Source organism: Eurosta solidaginis, chromosome 1 (assembly GCF_040869045.1).
Source record: "Eurosta solidaginis isolate ZX-2024a chromosome 1, ASM4086904v1, whole genome shotgun sequence".
NCBI lineage: Eukaryota > Metazoa > Arthropoda > Insecta > Diptera > Tephritidae > Eurosta > Eurosta solidaginis.
The window spans coordinates 64687402-64710079 of record NC_090319.1 but is presented as its reverse complement, the minus strand read 5'-3'; the positions used below and the strand labels follow the sequence as shown (position 1 = coordinate 64710079).

At 39.5% G+C, this 22678-nt stretch overlaps 1 protein-coding gene and 1 pseudogene across 2 annotated transcripts in view; both read left to right on the top strand.

Moving 5' to 3' along the window:
- LOC137233870 (cyclin G-like) overlaps window positions 1-3263 on the top strand; it is a 32788-nt pseudogene extending 29525 nt beyond the window's left edge.
- The window catches only part of LOC137233799 (serine proteinase stubble-like), a 727732-nt gene that overhangs the window by 320965 nt on the left and 384089 nt on the right, over window positions 1-22678 (top strand). The window lies entirely within an intron of this gene.

The following is a 22678-nucleotide window of genomic DNA, read 5'->3' as shown; positions in this document are numbered from 1 at the left end:
AACAAAAATTAATATAAATAATATTCCACCACGAATAACTTTGCAATTCGAGTTAGATACAATTTTTATGTTCGAAAAATTTAAAATAGGAGTGCGAAAAGTGTTGCAGTTCGAAAAGCTTTGCATTTTGAGTTCGTAAATATGTGGCAGCTTGAAAAACTCTAACGTTTGAGCTCAAAAACATTCAAGTTCGAAAAACTTTAAAGTTGAGTTCCAAAAATTGTACAGCTCGGAAAATCTTTAAATTTCAAGACGAACTAATGTTTTAGCGCGAAATTCTTTGGAGTTGAGTTTCATTCCGGTCTTGTCTTTTCGAGCGAGCGGTCGTTCGGGTCATCTTCTACTCAACGTAAATTTTTGGGCTTTTTGCGTTGAGTGAAAAATTAAAGAGTCCACAAGGTTGGCTTCGGTGCGTCCCTCGGGCGTTTTGGCGAAGTTAGGAGATGCAGTGCCTCCCTGACCTGGAGTTAGGGCGGTTTTATGCACTCCTAATAGGAATCAGTGACATTGGAAAAATGGTGTGGTGCCAATTAAAAAACTAACCTAAAAAATTTACATACATATATAAACTAACGGAAAACCTGGCGTGATGCCATACAAATCAAAAGGTTTTTATATACGAACGGGACTTGTACCCGAATCAGTGACATTGGAAAAATGGCGTGGTGCCAAGAAAAAACCTAACCTAATATTATACATACATACATAAATTAATGGAGAACCTAGCGTGACGCCATAAAAATTATATACGAACGGGACTTTACCCATAACGGGATACTGAAATAACATGGCAACAAGCCATATATTGAATTTTAATAATTAATAATTTTGTCATGTACACATGACTAGAGTGAATATGAAAAATAATTACAATAATTAAATGGATAATTAACAACTTAAGACAATTTGAATATAACCTGGCGTGGTGCCATGAAAAAACCAGTTTACAAAGCACATAGTTAAATACAAATAGCAAGCTGCTACACATGGTTCTGGCCAGTTGGTATTACCATTGTGTACTAGTGGAGCCTAAATTACTTACATACTTTGGAAAGTTAATCCAGAAATTAATCATTTTATGTATTGGACAATAACCTGGAACTGGGACTTTCAAATATAAGAAGGTCCTCCTCCATGCAATCAAATCTCGAAAAAAAAAAGAGTTGAGTTTGAATTTTGGCTAAGTGTCATATTATTGACTAATGTAACAGAGCACTAACCAAAACCGCAACTTTAATTGTAACCGCACCCGGTACGTAACCGTGACTGTTGCAATAAATGAACTTTTTCTTCATTTCCTTTTAATTATCACCACCATAATGAGCATCATCATTACCATCGTCATCGTCAGAAATATCTTTTTTTACTCTTTCTCCTCCAGCTTCTTTTACCTCTCCTTTTTCTTGTAATTTTCGTCTTCCTTGGCTATATAAATTCCCTTTTTCTCTTTTTCCCTTTTCTTAAAAGTCTCTGATTTTGCTCCACAGATTTGGTTTATGTGCACTCGCTGAGTTTTTCCTAACGTCAAGTCAATAGCTGGGTTCTCCCATATAATGTGCAAAATTTGTTTTCCTTTGAAAAAAAAAAGAATTCTGTAATGAATAAAAATAGTGTATGAGATCTTTTCGAAATCAGCAGAAACTATAATTTTTCTTATATTGCATTGAAATATTTAAAAATTTTTGTATTTCAAATTTTAATTATCTTTACATTATCTAAAACTGCTTACTTTTTCTTTTACAGAACCGAAAGTATCAGCTCTGAGGAGGAGGAAGATTGGCCGACATCTCCAATTATTCCAATTTTCGAACAGTGTTAATACAGAACATACGCAAAACAGCAGTGTGCAGTCAATACATCAGATTTTTGCGTACAAACTCAACAAATAACTGCAGGATGATAATTATTTGCCAGTTAAGACGGTCAAAGTATAGAGGAGTAGGCAAGAAAAATGAGAAAAGCAAAAAAATTTGCTATAAAGAGATAAAAAGTTATTGTGTAGAAGTAGAAACAAATTTTGTATTATGAAACGTAAAAGAAAATTGAAGTTGTGAAACGTCAACGACAATGACATATCCTGCATGACACAACAACAAAACTTTCGTTCTCGTTAAAAAAAAAAAAACAAAAAAAAAAAAATGAAAAAGCGAAACCGTCAACGTAAGCAACTGGAACAGCATACATTTAATTTTTTTTGTCATCTAAACAATAACACCCAACTCTCCACTGCGATGTGTGTATATTTTGCTATGCATCATAATAACGAAAGATTTAGAATTTGTTTGATTTTTCTTTATCTTTAAAAATACTGTATATGTATGCTTGTATGTACGTAAGTTAAGCGTAAGAAAAAGAAAAAGAAGAAAAAAAAACAATTCGAAAGGGATTAAGAGCGGGCGCAAATTTGAAGGGAAAGATGTTTAATTCTATTTCAAATCTTATAAAATTATGCGAACGAAAAAAAGTTTTAAAAAGAAAAAATTAAAAAACAAAAAAAATAAATGTGGCGGACCATCATACAAAAGATTGATGCCGTTCCAGCGCATTTTTTCGTTATATAATTGTGTGCTGGCTTGTCGTTCAGATACAGTTTCAGATTTTTTACAAATAATTTTGAGCTTGTATCTCTTAACAAATCAGAACACAATTGAAATGAAAGAGCGGTATATGCTCAGCAAAATATGAAATTATAGTAAATAATTTGGAAAAAAGCGCGGCAAAGCAGAATGCGGGCAGCAGGCGCTAAGGAAAATCAAATCTTATAGTTAAGCGATTGAGTTGAGCATGTATACGCTTCAGAGATGGGAAAAGCAGATGGGAAAAGGTTCGCTCAAGCAAACAAACAAAAAAAAAATATAATAAAAAAAACTTATAATAAACAAAAAATATAAAAATATTCAAAAAATTTCTAAAGAAAACTAAAGTTTTGCAAACAAAAACAAAAAAAAAAAACAAAAACAAAATGGAAATCGATTTACTTTAATTACTTATAATAAAAACAGCAAAAAAAAGAAAACAAAAAACCAACTATCAATATTCAAATTCTGTTTTATGTTCGCAAAATGTTTGTATTTTGATTTTTTAATAAATAATATTTTGTTCAATTATTTTTTGGTAAAACAATATGAGATATTAAGAATATATGCAAGCAAAAGATTTATATAGCTAAAATAAGAAAACTATACCTAAAGAATTTCAAAAAATATATGTATTCAATATGTAGTTTATACACTTAAAAAACCAAAACAACACAATATTAATACTGCAATATCAATCAAGTCAAAACTGTAAACTGTAATGTTATCTTTGTGTACAACAATAATTGAAAACAAATTAAAGACGCAAATCATTTTTCAAAAACTTAAAGATTTACCGTTTTATTCTGACAGTTTTCTTTCTTAAAAATTTTAAAACGAAAAATTTAGTGGTCACAAACAAAATAATATTTTAAATTAAATTGAAAAAAGTACAAAAATATTACTAACGATTGCAAAATGAAAAGCATAAAACACTTATTTTCACACATTTTCAAAAAGCTGGAGGTTCTTAAATTTAGTATTAAATAAAAAAAAGCTATTAGGACGCATTAAAGTTTTTTAGTTCTTATTTTAAATTTCTATTTTGACGTCTGTAAAAGACTAAAATTAAAGCAAAATGCATAATAATGAAAGCCTAAAGTTTAAGTTTCAGGCAAGAATTGTGTTTACTGGTTATTAAGAACAAGAAATATACCTAAGCGAAACAATTCTTGAAATTTCCTTTCTTAACTGCACTGCCATTTTAGTAAAAATGTCTTAAGTGGCGCAGTATTTTTCGTAGATCCGTGTTTTCAGGAAAGCTTATGGTTATAGTTCACAATGATGAAACAACAAAAAAAAAAAAAAAACAATTTTCAGTTTTTCAAAATTTGAGTTATTTCAGCCGTTCGCAATTAGAATTGGTTTTAGAGCTATAATTTAAACATATCTTCGAAAGTGACTGATTTTCATTTTCCGCTGCTGTAACTTTTTAAAAAATGATTAAAAAAAGTTTCACCGTTGTCGAGAAAATAAATGAAAAACGTTTAATTTCGAAAATATGTTTATGTATATATATGTTTGTTTAGACTCTTTGAAAAACGTTTAACCACCCCACTTCCGAAAGTTTAATTCAACGATTTGTATTAAACGCTTGGCATTTTCGAGATACAATTTATCTTTAGAACTCAAATTATAGTAACAACTATTAAAAGCAGCAATAGCCGAATGTATTTTGATAATTTAAAAATATCTTAAAATTTCGAAAAATTTGAAAACAGATTTTCTTAAATTAAAATAACAACTACTAAATGCAGCAATAGCTGCATGCCTGCTGATAATTTCGAAAAAACATAAAACTTCGAAAAAATTAGAAATTTTCGAAAACAGATTTTCGAAGAAATTCAAAATTAAAATTTTTTTATTTTTTTTAAATGTTATGCAATGAACCAACTAAAGCGAAATATATTTTAAACTTACAGACAATTGCAAATAAATTAATAAAACTTGACATTTAAATTCCTTTTAAATTTTTGCTCTCTGGCTGTTATTTCGTAAAATAGCCATTTCCTAATAAATAGTAAATATTCAGGCATTTCATCATATTTGAATATATGAATATTAATTATTTGAAACAAATGTAAAGAGTGAAAATTTATAATGTGAAATACCATTTACTCAATATTCAATGCGAAGCGTTGGCCGTACTGAATACGCTGCATGCTTCGCTTCTCATATGTAATATTCCGTATGTGAGTATACTGTCAAGTTGTATTCATCATTCTTAGCTGAGGAATGTTCAAACCTTTTGTATTCGAAATCAATACTGTTATCTTTCAAAATGGCTTTGTTTGATTTGTTATACAGTGCCAGAGGCATTTTCGAACTACGAGGTAATTTTACTTACCCTAGTTTCATAAGTGATGCATTGAGCTAATAGCTACTTGCTCTAAAAATAGACGATTAGAGTTTCTAGATTTTGAGCTGGGGGACTGTGGATATGTTGCGAGTAGCATGTTCTGTTACGTCAACTTTTTTGACAGTATTTATTTCAAATCTACGTTAGAAAAGCTTATTCGAGCTCTGTGTATACTTCTTAGTAGATGCGAAGCAGATTTCTATCATTTTTTTTTTTATCCGACAAACGCTTCGAATACGATGTCGAAAACTGTGTAATATTGAGTGCGTCAAAAATGTTTTAGCTGTAGAAACTTCGGGGTGTGATTTCGAAAAATTATAGAAAGTTTAAAGTTTGAACTCGGGCCAAGTTATTCAGCACGACTAACTTTGAAATTCAAGTTTGAAAAAATTGTTGGGTTCGAAAAACTTTGAAATTCGAGTGCGTAAAATGGTCCAGTGTGCAGCCTTAAAAAATTTAAGTTTAAAAAACTATGAAGTTCGAAAAACAATTTCCAGGTCATAGAACCTTGACGCTTAAGTTCAAGCCAGAAACAACTTAAATTTAAGCGCAAACAAATTTGTCAGCAAAAAAACTGCAACATGTGTTCGAAAAAAAATTCGAACTCGAAAAATTGTAAACATGGAATTGGAAAAAATGTATTCAACGTAATCAGGCATACTTGCAATATAACACATGCGCTCCTCAAGCGACAAAAACATTTAGTGATCTTTTATTTAAATTTTTAGGCATACAAACAATTTTTGTATGCAAAGTATTTTTTTGTTATAATTTATTCTTTGTTAATAATTTTATTACTATTGTTTAAGTATTAAATTCACACATCCATACATACAATTTAAGTGCAAATGATCACCACTTTTTAAAAAGTTAATATATGATTTTAAAATTCGAGATTCGCTCGAAATTCATTTGAAACTGAGTGTGATAGAAGATAGAAACGAGTTGAAGAAAACAAAAGTTATTCGCCAAAGTTTTTCAAAATTGATATTTGTAGAAAAACAACAAGTAAATTGTAAATGCTTTCATTGATATATTTCGCGCAGTTCATTGAAAATATAAAAATATTTAAGAAGGAATGCAGCAAAAAGGTGAAATGACAAAGTGTAAGCAGCTTTTTTATTTAATCATAAAAAAATACTTTTAATTCTATACTTTTAATAAGCAAAAAAAGCAAATTATGATAAATATTCCATTTAATTTAAATTGAAAGAATGAAATTATGATGCATACAAATCAAAACAACAAAAAATATACACAAAAGTGGAAATTATTATTTGCAACAAATAACATTTTAAACTTAATTGTTAGCTGTACGCGGGCGTATTACCTGTTACACTTACATGGTACATTCATTAAGGCAACAATAAAAACACACACATATACAACTCTTATACAGACTGAGTTATACATCCTTAACATGTGTGTAGTTGCGCGAAAAAGTTTTATGAACAAAGCACTCAAAAACTAAGAAATATAAAAATTTTGATTTTTACTTTAAAATATACATTTCTAATGATTTTATTTTTAATTTGTGTTTTTTATATTAAATTTTATTTGATAAATTTTTTTTTTATTTCACATTTCTTCTACATAGTTTTTAATTTCATAAGTGCAAAGCTGAGAAAAAAACCCAAAGGCAGTATTAAGCTGCCTCTAAATAATTGTAAATAACAATTTATAATAAAGAAAAAAGAACCTGTCTGCACTTATAGCATAGCATAGCATATGAAGCGCGCATGCATGTATGTATGTAAGCTAAGCATTTTTTTGTAATAATGTTAAAGAACAACACACACACATTTTTTAAAGAAATGTTCGATATTTTCTCTTTTTTATACTCAGTTGAGCAGAGCTCACAGAGTATATTAAGTTTGATTGGATAACGGTTGGTTGTACATATATAAAGGAATCGAGATAGATATAGACTTCCATATATCAAAATAATCAGGATGGAAAAAAAATTTGATTGAGCCATGTCCGTCCGTCCGTCCGTCCGTCCGTCCGTTAACACGATAACTTGAGTAAATTTTGAGGTATCTTGATGAAATTTGGTATGTAGGTTCCTGAGCACTCATCTCAGATCGCTATTTAAAATGAACGATATCGGACTATAACCACGCCCACTTTTTCGATATCGAAAATTTCGAAAAACCGAAAAAGTGCGATAATTCATTACAATTAGTAAAATTTTGGACAATGGGCGTGGCACCGCCCACTTTTAAAAGAAGGTAATTTAAAATTTTGCAAGCTGTAATTTGGCAGTCGTTGAAGATATCATGATGAAATTTGGCAGGAACGTTACTCATATTACTATATGTACGCTTAATAAAAATTAGCAAAATCGGAGAAGGACCACGCCCACTTTTAAAAAAAAATTTTTTTTAAAGTAAAATTTTAACAAAAAATTTAATATCTTTACAGTATATAAGTAAATTATGTCAAGATTCAACTCCAGTAATGATATGGTGCAACAAAATACAAAAATAAAAGAAAATTTAAAAATGGGCGTGGCTCCGCCCTTTTTCATTTAATTTGTCTAGGATACTTTTAACGCCATAAGTCGAACAAAAATTAACCAATCCTTTTGAAATTTGGTAGGGGCATAGATTTTATGGCGTTAACTGTTTTCTGTGAAAATGGGCGAAATCGGTTGATGTCACGCCCAGTTTTTATACACAGTCGTCCGTCTGTCCTTCCGCATGGCCGTTAACACGATAACTTGAGCAAAAATCGATATATCTTTACTAAACTCAGTTCAGGTACTTATCTGAACTCACTTTATCTTGGTATGAAAAATGAACGAAATCCGACTATATCGAAAATTACGAAAAATGAAAAAAATGCCATAATTCTATACCAAATACGAAAAAAGGGATGAAATATGTTAAGGTAATTGGATTGTTTTATTGACGCGAAATATAACTTTAGAAAAAACTTTATAAAATGGTTGTGACACCTACCATATTAAGTAGAAGAAAATGAAAAGTTCTGCAGGGCGAAATAAAAAACCCTTAAAATCTTGGCAGGTATTACATATATAAATAAATTAGCGGTATCCAACAGATGATGTTCTGGGTCACCCTGGTCCACATTTTGGTCGATATCTGGAAAACGCCTTCACAACACTCCCTTTTAAAACTCTCATTAATACCTTTAATTTGATACCCATATCGTACAAACTCATTCTAGAGTCACCCCTGGTCCACCTTTATGGCGATATTTCGAAAAGGCGAACACCTATAGACCGAAGGCCCACTCCCTTTTAAAAATACTCATTAACACCTTTCATTTGATACCCATATCGTACAAACAAAGTCTAGAGTAACACCTAGTCCATCTTTATGGCGATATCTCGAAAAGGCGTCCACCTATGGAACTAAGGATTACTCCCTTTTAAAATACTCATTAACACCTTTCATTTGATACCCATATCGTACAAACGCATTCTAGAGTCACACCTGGTCCATCTTTATGGCGATATCTCGAAAAGGCGTCCACCTATAGAACTAAGGCCCACTCCCTCTTAAAATACTCATTAACTCCTTTCGTTTGATACCCATATTGCACAAACGAATTCTAGAGTCACCCCTGGTCCACCTTTATGGCGATATCTCGAAAAGGGGTCCACCTATAGAACTAAGCCCCACGCCCTTTTAAAATAATCATTAACACCTTTCATTTGATACCCATATCATACAAACAAATTCTAAAGTCACCCCTGGTCCACCTTTATAGCGATATCTCGAAAAGGCGAACACCTATAAAACGAAGGCCCACGCCCTTTTAAAAATACTCATTAACACCTTTCATTTGATACCCATATCGTACAAACAAAGTCTAGAGTCACCCCTGGTCCACCTTTATTGCGATACCTCGAAAATGCGTCCACCTATAGAAATAAGGCCCACTCCCTCTTAAAATACTCATTAACTCCTTTCGTTTGATACCCATATTGCACAAACGAATTCTAGAGTCACCCCTGGCCCACCTTTATGACGATATCTCGAAACGGCGTCCACCTATAGAACTAAGGTTCACTCCCTTTTAAAATACTCATTAACACCTTTCGTTTGATGCCCATATTGTGCAAACAAATTCTAGGGTCACCCCTGGTCCACCTTTATGGCGATATCTCGAAACGGCGTCCACCTATGGAACTAAGGATTACTCCCTTTTAAAATGCTCATTAACACCTTTCATTTGATACCCATATCGTACAAACGCATTCTAGAGTCAACCCTGATCCACCTTTATGGCTATATCCCTAAATGGCGTCCACCTATAGAACTATGGCCCACTCCCTCATAAAATACTCTTTAATGCCTTTCATTTGATACACATGTCATACAAACACATTCCAGAGTTTCCCTCGGTTCATTTTCCTACATGGTTATTTTCCCTTATGCTGTCACCATAGCTCTCAACTGAGTATGTAATGTTCGGTTACACCCGAACTTAACCTTCCTTACTTGTTGATATTGCAAATGCAAAATAGAAAAAATAGAAATTTTTTTTCTTTTAACTTGTTAAGAACGTATTGACCTGCAATACGAAAACTAGCACTTTCAAATTTTTTTCAAAGATATTTTCTGTAAAAGCACATTCAAGCTAGTTCTCGTATGGCTCGGCGGTACAAGCTTGCAAAGAACCGATTAAATTAAAAAGCAATCTTTGTAGAGGTTGATCTAAAAACGAAAATTATCACCCCGTTCGAAATTCGGTCATTCATTTTGAAAGCTGATCTGCCTTCGTTTCTTATTGGGACTGTATAAATTAGAGGGGGTCAGATGCCAGAACTTCGAAGGCATCAAAGCGGACGATCAGAATTGGTCTTACGGATCGTGGTTAGGCGCTAACAGCGAAAAACGAAAAAAAAAAAATCGGTGGCGATAGTTTTTTGTAGTTAGTCGCCAAACATTGATATTGAATTTCGAGGTTCGAAATGTAAGTCTTCCCAATAAACTTTATATAGTACTACACTAAAAAAAAATGCCTGCCTTCTAAGGACTCAAAATCCGAATCTTCTCAAAAGCGATAGATTAACAGCAACAGCTGCACAAAAAAAGTGGACACATCTGGTAATGCGAGGCAAGAATTGTCCGGCTTTTTGTTGTGCTGAATACCAGTTCGTCATCAGAATTGGCCTAACGAATCACGGTTTAGCACGCTTGGCTAAAGCTGGCCGTGGTTCGGTCTTAACCTCAAAAAAGGAAAAATATATTGCTTCGTTCAAAGACCTGCATGGAAAAAAGTTTGAATAGTTCATTCATACCTTTTTAATTTTTTAAACACAGTAAATAAAACTAATAGAAGTGGGTTAGATTTAGTTTTTCGAAAATCAAAATCTATGTCTTGGAGGCTAACTTCGTAAACTGGGGAAATACTTTTTTGCTCATGGTACAGTCTTTTCAATCAAATTTGTAGGGTCTAATATTCAGCCGAGTGTTACATAATAGCATGTATTGACTCTTCTCTGTGGTATATGTTCGTGGCTGAAGCGCATGTTGACCCTCAAAAAACTCTTCTCTAAAATATTATCTTTTGAATGGAATTGTGGGGTAAACATTGTTTAATGATCAAAGTTTAATAGACAGATAACTGTGAAACACAAGTTACATAAGTCTTCACAATGAAAATGCGCTTGCTCGGACGCCAACTGGGTAATCTTTCAGCGTCTGTGGTATGCTGTTCTGCTGTGGTCGAGAGTTGGCTTCTACCACAGTCAGGTAAGTCTACTAAATTTTGTTTGAATGGGTGGAAAATATTTCAAGCAGGAAATCATGAGAACTGACTGCCCGTGAAAATCCACTTGATCGGATGCCAACTGGTGTAATAATTAAGTGTCTGTTGTACGCTGCTCCGCTGTGGTACAGTGCTGACTTCTACCACAGACAGGTAAGTCTATCACTTTTGTCCTGAAGTAGTGAAGACAATTTCCAGCAGGAAATTTTGAAAGCCTACCACCTTTGTTTAGAGCTGTAGCCATCGTTGCAGCAATCACATGAAATGTCGAGGTTTATTTGAACCAATTCTTTGAATCCCCGAACTATCCATATTGTGGAATCAATTTCGCTTTACAACGCAGCCGGATAGAAGGTATACTTGGTGACCTATCCCAGCCATTGTCAACCATAAGATTACTTGCGGAAGTGACAGACGGGATTCGGGCAGCAGTTGCGTGACCCACATTCTACTAGCCAACTGATAAGATTGCCTAGGTGATTCGGTTTTCATGGGTAGGGCAACAAAAAAGAGATGAGTCCCATACTCAGATAGCCTTACATGTTCAGCATCTACATAGTATCGATATTTACAATTCCGGTTAATACAATAGGCATTTTCCCCATCCACGAGACCAATTTAACATAAAAACAAGTGCAAGATGAGAACTTTCCAACTGCCAAGCTAACAACTGAATGTCTTATAGTAAATCGTACATATGATGCCATGTTGTTGTTGTTGTTGTTGTAGCAGTGCTTCGCCCCACCTAAGAGCCGCGACCGATCACAAATTGTCATCAATATCCTCTAATGGGAGTCCAAGGAAACTTCCTGTTTCAACAGGGGTGGATCATAATGAAAGGTGTGTTAGAGGCGTTGGTTCCACATTACAATTAAAGAGATGGTTGGTGTCATGTGGGGACACATTGCAAGCGGGGCATACATTTTGTATGTCGGGGTTGATTCCGGATAGGTAAGAGTTTAACCTGTTACAGTATCCAGAACGAAGTTGAGCAAGAGTGATACGCGTTTCACTGGGGAGAATGCGTTCCTCTTCCACAAGTTTTGGATACTTTTTTTTGAGTACTGGATTCACCGGGAAATTCCCGGCATAAAGGTTCGACGCCTGTTTGTGGAGTTCACCAAGGATCTGCTTGTGTTTTTTTGCTTGATACGGCTGGATTCTCAGGTGCCGTATTTCCTCAAAATGCTTACGGAGATGACTCCTTAAGCCCCTAGGCGGTGTTGGCTCATCAATCAGATGTCTGTTTAGATGCCCAGGTTTCTGGGTATTCAACAGGAACTGTTTGGTTAGCATCTCATTTCTCTCCCTGATGGGGGGTATTCTCACCTCATTATGTAGATGGTGTTCTGGGGATATAAGAAGACAGCCCGTGGCGATTCTGAGAGCAGTATTTTTTCAGGCCTGTAGCTTCTTCCAGTGGGTAATTTTTAGGCTTGGCGACCATATGGGTGACGCGTAGCATGTAAACGGCTGGCCAATTGCTTTGTATGTAGTAATGAGCGTTTCTTTATCTTTTCCCCAGGTACTGCCAGCAAGGGATTTGAGGGGTTATTACGGCTCTGGATTTTTGGAACATTTGCGGCTGCGTGCTCACCAAAATGTAGATCCTGATCAAACTTTACACCCAAGATGTGTATGTTCAAAATTGTCGACATTTGGGACGTCCATGTTGTGAATAAGGTCGCGGATGGGTGGTAATGCCAGGTTTCGCGAGCCGAAAAAATTGGAGAGATCAGGGAGGTAGCCGTTTATTCTGTTGCAGAGCTCATCGATCTGTGGGCCTTGGCCTGTGGCCATTATTGTGCAGTCATCGGGGTATGAAACGATAGTGACTCCTTCTGGTGGTGAATATGTAGAAATTAAACAAAAGTGGGGATAGGACACCACCCTGTGGCACGCCTTGTTTAATTCTTCTTGGTTTTGATGTTTCGTTTCTAAATTGTACCGATGCCTGCCGACCACCCAGATAATTTGCGGTCCACCTTTTAAGACATGGGGTAAGGGTAGACCCTTCCAGGTCTTGCAGTAACGTGCCATGGTTGACCGTATCAAAAGCTTTTGATAGGTCTAGCGCTACGAGTACTGTTCTATGGTGGGGGTTGCTATGGAGTTTTCTGAAGCCATGCTGATGACAGGCTAGCTGCAAATTTGCTTGGAAGTAGGAGAACAAAATGACTTCAAGCGTCTTTGCTACTGCTGATAGGAGAAATATCGGACGATACGACTCTCCTATGTTAGCTGGTTTCCCAGGCTTTAGTAGCGGGACCACCTTGGCCATTTTCCATTTTTCGGGTATGACAAAGGTGGAAAGAGACAGGTTGAAGACATGTGCTAAGTATTTGAAACCCTCTTTCCCTAGGCTTTTAAGCATCGGCATGGCTATGCCATCTGGTCCCACTGCTTGGGATGGTTAAGCGTGACCAATGGCATCTTCAACCTCTCTGGCGGTGATGGTAATTGGTGACGCGCTGAATTTATGTTTATGTGCATGTCTGTTGGCCCTCCGTCTATCTTTGTCGACCGTAGAATGCATACGTATTGACGGCAGAAAGCGCTCGCTAATTTTTTCGAATTCGACAGCAGTTTATCGCCGAAGGCGATGGAAACTTTGTCATTGTGCTTAGACGGATTCTATAGGAACTTTACGGTGGACCAAAGTTTACCCACACCGGCAGAGAGGTTACAACCTCATAGGTGCTCCTCCCATTTCGCCCGCTTGTGTTCATCCACAAGCAATCTGATGCGCTGGTTTATATCCCTTATTTGGGGGTCGCCTGGGTCGAGCTGTCTTATAAGGTCACGTTCTCTCGCTAAATTTGCGGCCTCCGCCGGGAAGTGGGCCGAATTTCGGGAATTCTCCCGGCGGGAATGAAACGTGCTGAGGCGGATTCAATGACCTTGTGGAAAGCACGCTCCCCTTGGCGGGCACCAGTCGGAATAGGGAGGGCAGCAAAGAGGTTGTCTGTAAAAGATTTGTATTCGTCCCACTTTCCTTTTTTAAAGTTTATGAAAGACCGTTTTTCTGTAACGGTGAAGTCGGCGGTACGCTCGAACGAAATAAGTATAGGCAGGTGGTCGGATGCCAATGTTACCATCGGCTGCCAGTTGACGCAGTTTACGAGTTCTGCGCTCACGATTGAGATATCCGGCGAACTGTGACAGCTTCCTACCATACGTGTGGGGACGTCTCCGTTTATTGTGCAGAACGTCGTTTCTTCTATTTGATCCGCCAACATCTCACCCCTACTGTCCGCCCGCAAGTTTGAATGCCATAGATCGTGATGGGCATTAAAGTCGCCTAAGATAATGCGATTGCTGCCAGTGAATAAGGCGCTAATATTAGGGCTTTATCCACTGGGCCAACAGGTGGCAGGAGGGATGTAGATGTTGATGATTTCTAGGTTTGCATCGTCTGACCGGACAGATAGGCCTTGACGTTCTAAGACATTGTCCCTGCGGTCGATGCCAGGATCAAATATATGATATTGCACAGAGTGGTGTATTATAAACGCGAGGCCGCCTCCATTTCCGCTCATGCGATCTTTTCTGTGGACATTATACCCAGAACAGGTTTGCAGTGCAGATCTTGCTGTGAGTTTAGTCTCTTGAATCGCAGCAATGCGGATGTTGTGCCGCTTCATGAAATCGACTATCTCCGTGATCTTACCAGTTAATCCATTACAGTTTAACTGCAGAATTCTGAAGTGCATAGGGGGAGACGTCGCCACTCTGGGAGTAAGTGACGGGTGACTACGCTTGGGTTGAGGAAGGCCAGGATGCAACTGCTGTTGTGGCCCTGGGACTGGGTGTCCTTGGGCAAGCATTGGGGTACCCGGTAATGAAACCCGTCGGGGGGTTGCCGTCGCGGAGACCAGAACATCTAGAAAGTGGCACCGCCCAAGGCAGGAGCTGCATTGGGCGGATGTCGCAAACATATATATTCTGTGCTGGCAAACGGGGTTAGGGACTAAGAGTATATTTCCCTGACCTACACGATTGCTGCCGGAAAAGAGGGGGGGGGGAGAGGACGGGGGCAGGGGCTGATGCTCAGCATTGCTACCGACTCTACTACGGAGATAGTAGTTATGAGTGGTAGCAGCTGTTTGAGTTGTTGGAGCCGCGGGTACTAGTTGTGGCTTACTGAGCAGCTGGGCTGCTGGAAGGCGTAGACTACGCCCTTGGACGTGAACAGCAAGGAGCCACAAAAGATTTATAAAAGTTACGTGGACGTCGGGTTTTGGGATCAAGCCCAGAACAACCTGTCCTATGCAACCATCCCTTACACGAGACACACTGAACAGAGTATGACCGTCCTAAAAGCGCATATGATGTCATGGAAGTGAGTTATTTAGTACTTACGCTCAGTCCGTAAATACAACCTTAAGAAATTTATTCCGTATATATTTGCGTGTAAAAGGTTTTCCCCATGTCCATAAAATCTGGTAAGTGCCAACGATATTGTACGAACCCGATATTCCAATACGAATCCGATGCTCAAATTCCTGATGTAAAAATACAATACGTTCCGCCACCCAACTGTGACAAACTGACAAAAGCGGTTTATTACTAAAGTATTGTGCGAAGGACTACCAGTGTTACCAAACTGATTGTTATTGACCAGGTTTTCACTATTTGGCAGATCCCAGAGAAGGTGTGTGATAAGAAAGTAAACACGCAGTACCTTTCGAAGCTGCTTTTGATAAAGCAAAAATGTACCTGTGGAAAAAAATGGGAGACATTCAATCTAACTACCTCGGAACTGGTGTCAATCATAAGCAGGGCGGGACAGTTACAGCTCATTTGTACCCGCTGAAGTATGAGCTCAAAGGCTGCAACTATTGTAGAACCAAGTTCGCCTAAACCCGTTAGGAACGTATTCAAAAGGTCTGCAAAGGGTTGCAACCCTCACACTGGAACGCGCATATGTTAACTGATTATTGTTGGATAATTCAGGGTAGTGCTCCGGATCAACTCATAAAAGGCAAATTTTAAAAGAAAATTTAACTTTCTTTAATTGAGAATAATAAAGGGTATGTATTCAAAAAATTATTTTTATTAAAAACTAAATCGGAGACTAGAGCTTCTACATTTGAAATTAGGGTAAAAAATACTTTAAGACCCGTTTACACATGCACTAATCTACATTAAGTCATCAACAGATAATCTACGCGTTTACATATATGTTGTAACGAATTTCGGGAGATTCCGCTTATTTGAAAGCTGCTAACGCTCGAATCGCTAAACTGTTGAATAAATCACTCCAATATTCTTTGCAATACAGAAATGATCTTTATTAGACTAATTTGGGAGTAGTACAATCATACTTCACAACCAATAGCGTGCTTAAATCAAAACTGATTAGTTATTACTCAGCTGCGCTGCTTTTGTACTCTGTTGCCTCGTACGCATATCTCTTCAAAGGTCTAGACGTTTCACCCTCTAGAACTCTTGTAGCTCATGCTTGGCTACCAGCCATATACGCGTATATTTGTAGTTTTTATCCATATGCGTGTGTATGTGTGAGTAACTACTTCGGCTGATAACTACATGTGAGTGTGTGTGTGATATCTCTTCGTCGCCTTCTACATAAGTCTTGCTAGCTTTAATGTGTACATGTTCATAAGAGTGGCTGCTTCATGTTTTTGTTGTTGTGTGATTATTTACTAACAGCCTAGTGGATCTCAACATTCGCCACAATATGTTTCAACCTAGTTCTAGGGTTACTTTCTAGTAAATTTTCATATTTCTCTTTGATTTCGTGCTCAGCGTAGAGATTGCACTCTAGAAGAGTTGTTTTTTTAATGAAGAAAATCGGCATCTCTAAAATTTGTTCATAATTATCGATTATCGCTGGGAAAAATTTATATAGGAAATCTTATTATTTAATTAACGATTAGGAATTAAGTACGCAAATGAAGTTAATCTCGATCTCGTTAAATGTAAATTAGATCTAACCATTTTATGTTCACACTCATAACAGTATTTTGAAACTTAGCAATCATACATACATCAGAAATGCAGTGGAGACCAATCACGAACTTTATCTATGATTTATTTTACTGACATAAATGTAAAACCTTCAAACAAATACTGGTATGGGAAAAAAGTAAAAAATCATAACGTGTATTGACAACGTACTGCAAATGTGTGATGTAACAAAAAATTATAAAAGTACATATATATTATTGTAAAACCAAGAAATAAAAATTTTTTTAATTAAATAAAATTTAAATCCAAATCTTATTGATACAAAAACAAAATTTTTATTTTATGAGAGGTCGATACATGTAAGTACATTTTCGTGGAATTCGCCTGTTACTTTTGCTTCTTAACCATGGCAAATGGCTCTCGGCAATACACCTGTAGATACAAGTTTTTTTTACTAAGTAACCTGACGGCGGCCGTGATGGTAGCGTGCTACGCCTACCACACCGAAGATCCTCGGTTCACGCCCCGGGCAGAGCAACATCAAAATTGTAGAAAAAAGTTTTTTCTATTAGAAGAAAAAAACTTTCTAAGCGGGGTCGCCCCTCGGCAGTGCTTGGCAAGCATTCCGCGTGCATTTCTGCCCTGAAAATCTTTCAGTGACAACTCATCTGCCTTGCAGATGCCGTTCGGAGGCGGCATAAAACAAGTAGGTCCCGTCCCGCCAATTTGTAGGAAAAATTAAAAGGAGCACGACGCAAATTGGAAGAGAAGCTCGGCCTAAAATCTTTTCGGAGGCTTACGCGCTTTACATTTATTTAATCTGACAAAATGGCCGCGTTAAGCTAAGTTTAACTTTACCAGAACTGAATAACTGGTACTTATTATATTTGGTTATGTTCACCAATTCATTCAGTTGAGTAAGCACATCCAGCCTCAAAATATGCAAAGCTTTTTTATTATTACACAGTGAAAAATTAAACCATAATTTTAGAGAAGGTTCATAACATGTTTGAAAGTAACGCTAAATATGAACATTAACGAAGGCGATCGTTTTCGATGAGTTAACTCGGTAAAGTTGAAGCATTTTATTTTTTGATATGATTATGGAGTATGAAACTTTCGAAGGCATTAAGCTCCCCATAATAAAATTTAAGCAGAAAGCAATTAGAATGCATTTCAAACAACCGTCTATAGCGTACTAAAAGGGAAGGCACGTTACAACCCAAGCTCGGGAAGTTTCTCTGGTAAGGTGAGATTGAAGTGTCTGGTCCATAAGTACATAACATAGAAAGATCATGGGGGGGGTATGGATGTCGTAGTGAACGAACTCATCGATACCCAGTAAGAATAGTAAATTGATTAGTTTCAATACTGACATACTTGTCTATGCTCTCGCGAAGGACAGACATCTTGCCGTGATCCGAGGGCTTAGTCGCTGACCACGGGACTATGCCACCCAGTAGGATGCAGGTTCATATGGATCTCCATGACTGCGGTGGCCTAGTCCTAGGGTGAGCGATGACCAAGATCTGCCCCCTCCCAATCCAGGGTGTTATGTGGCACCGTGCCCATTGGATGGTTTGCAGCCGGGAGGTTAATCTAGCTGTATTTGTACGGAGCCTATCTGACACCGGGCCGCCTCAGAGAGTACAAATGGTCTTACCGCGGTAAGGGGCTCTGCCGCGGCGGACGACACTTTTCCCCCTTTCAATAAGTTGACCCTAAGGTGGCCTCGTCTAGCAAGGGGTCGTACGAACAAGATGAATAAAAAACAAAACAAAAAAGAAACTTCGTCCTCCTCCACAGGGAGAAGGACAACACCAATGGTATCCATACGCCCTAGTGAACTAGGGAGGGCTACCAAAGCTAAAGGGAAGAGCGACTTGGTGGGCGTCGGCACTAGTATGGCGGCGAACGGAGTTGCGCTGGCAAGGGCGAACCCTAGAACCAAGCGCAGGAACGGCAACCATTTTTCCCACGGCTGTGGCAGGGGTCTCTGGACCTGGCCACTCCGAGCCAATGGAAAACGGGGCCGCAACAGCTACTTCAACCGGGGGAGCGACTGCGTTGGAAACGACGGGTCGGCTCCCCATGGACGACAAGAGGGCAACCTCAGTCAATACGATCTTAGGTGATCTGACGGGGGCAAGTACTAGTATGGCGGCGAAGGTAGTTGCGCTGGCAACGGCGAACACTGACGCGCCTGCTGATGCTGGGCGCCTGTCTGACGACGGTACGGCGACTGTTCTCCTCACGGCTGTGACAGGGGTCCCACGATCTGGTCACACTGAGCCAAAGGAGAAAGGAGCCATAAAGAAGACACCATCCGCGGGTATGACCGCGAGGGCAACTACGGGTCGGACCCCTTCTCAAGAAGTGTCTCACAAGGGATCGTTCCACAGGAACAAGAGAAGGGCTGAAAAATGCTGTCAAGGTATGAGGGCGTTCCGCTGAAAACGCTGTCAGAGAACGCCAGGAATTCGGTGGAAAGGGCGCGAGCTCTACTGCCGAATTTTCGGGGTTCTCTGCCAACAAATGTAGAAAGCGCAACCCCATACAAGCGTCAAAGGTCCGATGAGGATATTAAACCACCGCCAAAAAGGCACCAAAATCACCCCGTGGTAGCCAAAACCCAGCTTTGATGAGGTAGCCAAGGGCCGGATCCTTATAGGAATCCTGGACCGAGGGAATGACCGTGGTGCAATCCCTAAAGACCAGTGGCCGTACGTCCGGAATGAAATCGTTAATGCCGATCTCGACGTGCTGATGGAGTCTCCGGGTAGTCCGCCGCGAGGTTCTGATGCAGGATGGTACCAGGGCCAAATCAAGGTACTCGCTTGCGAGGACGCAAGGTCTGTTGCGCTGTACAAGGCAGCAGCCGCAGAGCTGGGACAAGTCTATCTCGGGCGATTATTGAGGTCGTCGACTGGAAGGACATTCCGGCTCGGCCAAGGGCCAGGGCATGGGTTCCAGCAGTTCCAGCAGAACCTGAGAGAATTCTCAGGATGCTGCAACTGATGAACCCGGCTCTCCCAACGCAGGACTGGAGTGTCATCCAAGTCGCGGACGCTGTAAGACCTACGAGACAGGTCGTGTTAGCCCTGAATAAGGAAGCTCTCGAGCTCCTTAGACGGAGCAAAGAAAGAGTGTTTTACGGCCTCGGCGAGGGCGTAATTCACGTATACCGTGGGGACGCACAGCGCGCATCCCTTTCGACTGCCTCTTTGGACACGGACATTGAGGCACCCGAAGTGGAAGCGGAAATCTCCGACGCTGAAAGCCTGGTTTCCGCCACGTCAAATTGCGCAGGGGCTCTGGGCAATTTGTCGATGGAGGATGCTCTGCTGGATAGCGACGGAGAGGATCCCAACATCACGGTGATGGAGGCAGGGGAGTCTGAGCAAGCTCATGCTGAGGTTGTTCCAGATAAACCTGCACAAAAGTAAGGCTGCCTCGGCTGCTCTCATCAGTCGCCTTTTTAAAGGCGACGTCGAAGTGGTCCTTATCCAAGTACCCTGGGTGAACAACTCAAGGATTTGCAGATTGGGAGCCATTGGGTTTAAGCTCATCCGAGCTGCAGATTAAGGTAAAGTTAGAACTTGCATTTTAGTAAAGTCCGAGCTAAATATCTTTCTCTTACCTAATTATAGCAATTGTGAAGTTACAGCGGCCAGCTTGGCAAGCGGGGGCACCCAATTAACGCTAGCCTCCGTTTATACACTTTACGACGTAGGGGAACCTCCGCAAAAGACGGTAAAGGATCTGGTGGCCGACTCACGCAAAGGCCATCTGCTAATCGGGACAGACGCAAACGCCCACCACGTGCAGTGGGGTAGTTCCGACATAAACACTCGTGGTGAGTCACTTTTTGAGTACCTTTTAACAACTAACCTTGTAGTTTGCAATGTAGGTAATGAACCAACTTTTATTACTAAAAACCGTAAGGAGGTTATTGACCTCACTATTTGTAGCGGAAGCGTTTTTGGGTGGGTTAAAAAATGGCGTGTTCTTGAGGAACATTCCTTTTCAGACCACCGGTATGTTGAAGTAATTAGAGTTCTTCGTCGATCAGCCCATTGCCAGACGTAACCCACGTAATACATAATGACAGGACCTACATAATGAGCTGTTAGCGAGAGAAGTACCAGAACTGCCCCCACAAAGCTCCTCATCAACGGAGGAGCTAGAGGGTATGATAGAAACCTTCACATCGGCATTCTCAAATGCCTTAGGACAGGCTTGTCCATTGCCAAAATCACGCGGTAAGCGTAAACCTCACTGGTGGTCCGATGATCTGGACCTACTTAGTAAATCCTGTAGAGAACAGTTCAACAAAGCCAAATTCTTTGATAACGGGGCACAATGGCTAGAATACAAGGACAATCTAAGGACCTACAAAAAAGTCCTGTGACAAGCGAAGAGAACTTCATGGAGAAATTTCCGCACTGGAGTCGAAAGTGTCGTTGACACATCAAGGCTACGGTGCGTGCTTTCTAAGACGCAAACAGCTATTAGCTTTCTGCGGAGACCGAATGGTACCTGGACCAGCACAGAAGGGGACACCCTAGAGCTGCTCCTGGACACACATTTCCCGGGAAATATGACCAACGCACCGGAAGTACCTGCAGCAAACCAAGCTGTGAATATACCCATCACTGAGGAGAGGGTGAGGTGGGCAGTTAAAAGTTTTAAACCTTTTAAGGATGCTGGACCAGAGGGGATTGTCCCCGCTCAACTTATCTACTCTTTGGAGTTATCAGCCAACTGGCTGCTGGACATATATACCGCTTGTTTGGCTCTGAACTATATTCCGTGTGCATGGAGGAGCGCCACGGTCATATTCATTCCTAAGGCAGGCAAAGCCTCTCACTACGAGCCGAAGGACTACAGACCTATCAGTCTTTCATCCTTCGTACTCAAGACCCTAGAGAGATTAGTTATCGATTTTCTCACTACAAGCATTGATAGGAACCTCATTTCGGGCTATCAACACGCGTACACCAAAGGTAAATCTGCGGAGACTGCGCTACACAGCCTAGTCTCTACTATAGAAACATCCTTTTTCGAAAAGGATTATTGTGTTGTGGCCTTCCTAGACATTGAAGGAGCATTCAACAATATAAGTCCAGACGCCGTTAACAATGCTTTAACTGATCTGGACGTAAATAGACCCCTAGTGGGACTGATTGATCAACTGCTCAGGGGAAGGAATGTGCTTTCCTCACTGGGGAAGGTTGATATAACACGATTTGTCGCAAGGGGCACGCCCCAGGGTGGTGTCCTTTCCCCTCTACTATGGAACCTAACGGTAAACTCGCTATTAAGAGATACTAGTTGGGGGAGCGGGAAGGTTGTGGCATATGCTGATGACCTAGCGATTGTCTACAGAGGCAAGTTCCCTCAAACTTTATGCGACTTGATGCAGGTAGCATTGCGAGAGGTTTCCGTGTGGGCTTCCCGATGTGGACTCAGCGTCAATTCCGATAAAGTAGAGCTTGTCTTATATACCAAACGATACAAGATAACATCGTTAAACCTACCAGAACTAAATGGGGTGCGCCTAAGCTTGGCAGATAAAGCCAAATTTCTAGGCGTAGTTTTAGACAAAAAGCTGAACTGGAAGGACAACGTTATTCAGCGAGAAAAGAAAGCGGATATTGCAATATATACGTGTAAAAGAACCAGTGGCAAAAAATGGGGACTCACCCCCAACATATGCAGATGGATTTATACCGCGATTATCAGACCCATACTGCTGTATGGGGTAGTCGTATGGTGGCCAGCCTTGAGCAAGGCGTCAAACCTAAACTTGTTGGATAAAGTCCACAGATCCAGCATGATAAGCATAAGCGGGGCTCTAAGAACATCGCCTAGCGAAGCTCTTCAGGCCATTCTTGACATCCTTTCATTGGATCTAGGTGGTCATCGAGCAGCTGCAACGTCAGCCCTGCGTCTAAGGGAGTTGTCGTGTTGGAACAACAATACCACAGGACACTCAAGTATGCTAAACAAATACAGTTTTCTTCCTCCTAGCACGGATCGCTGTGCGACCACAACAGTTGCGGAA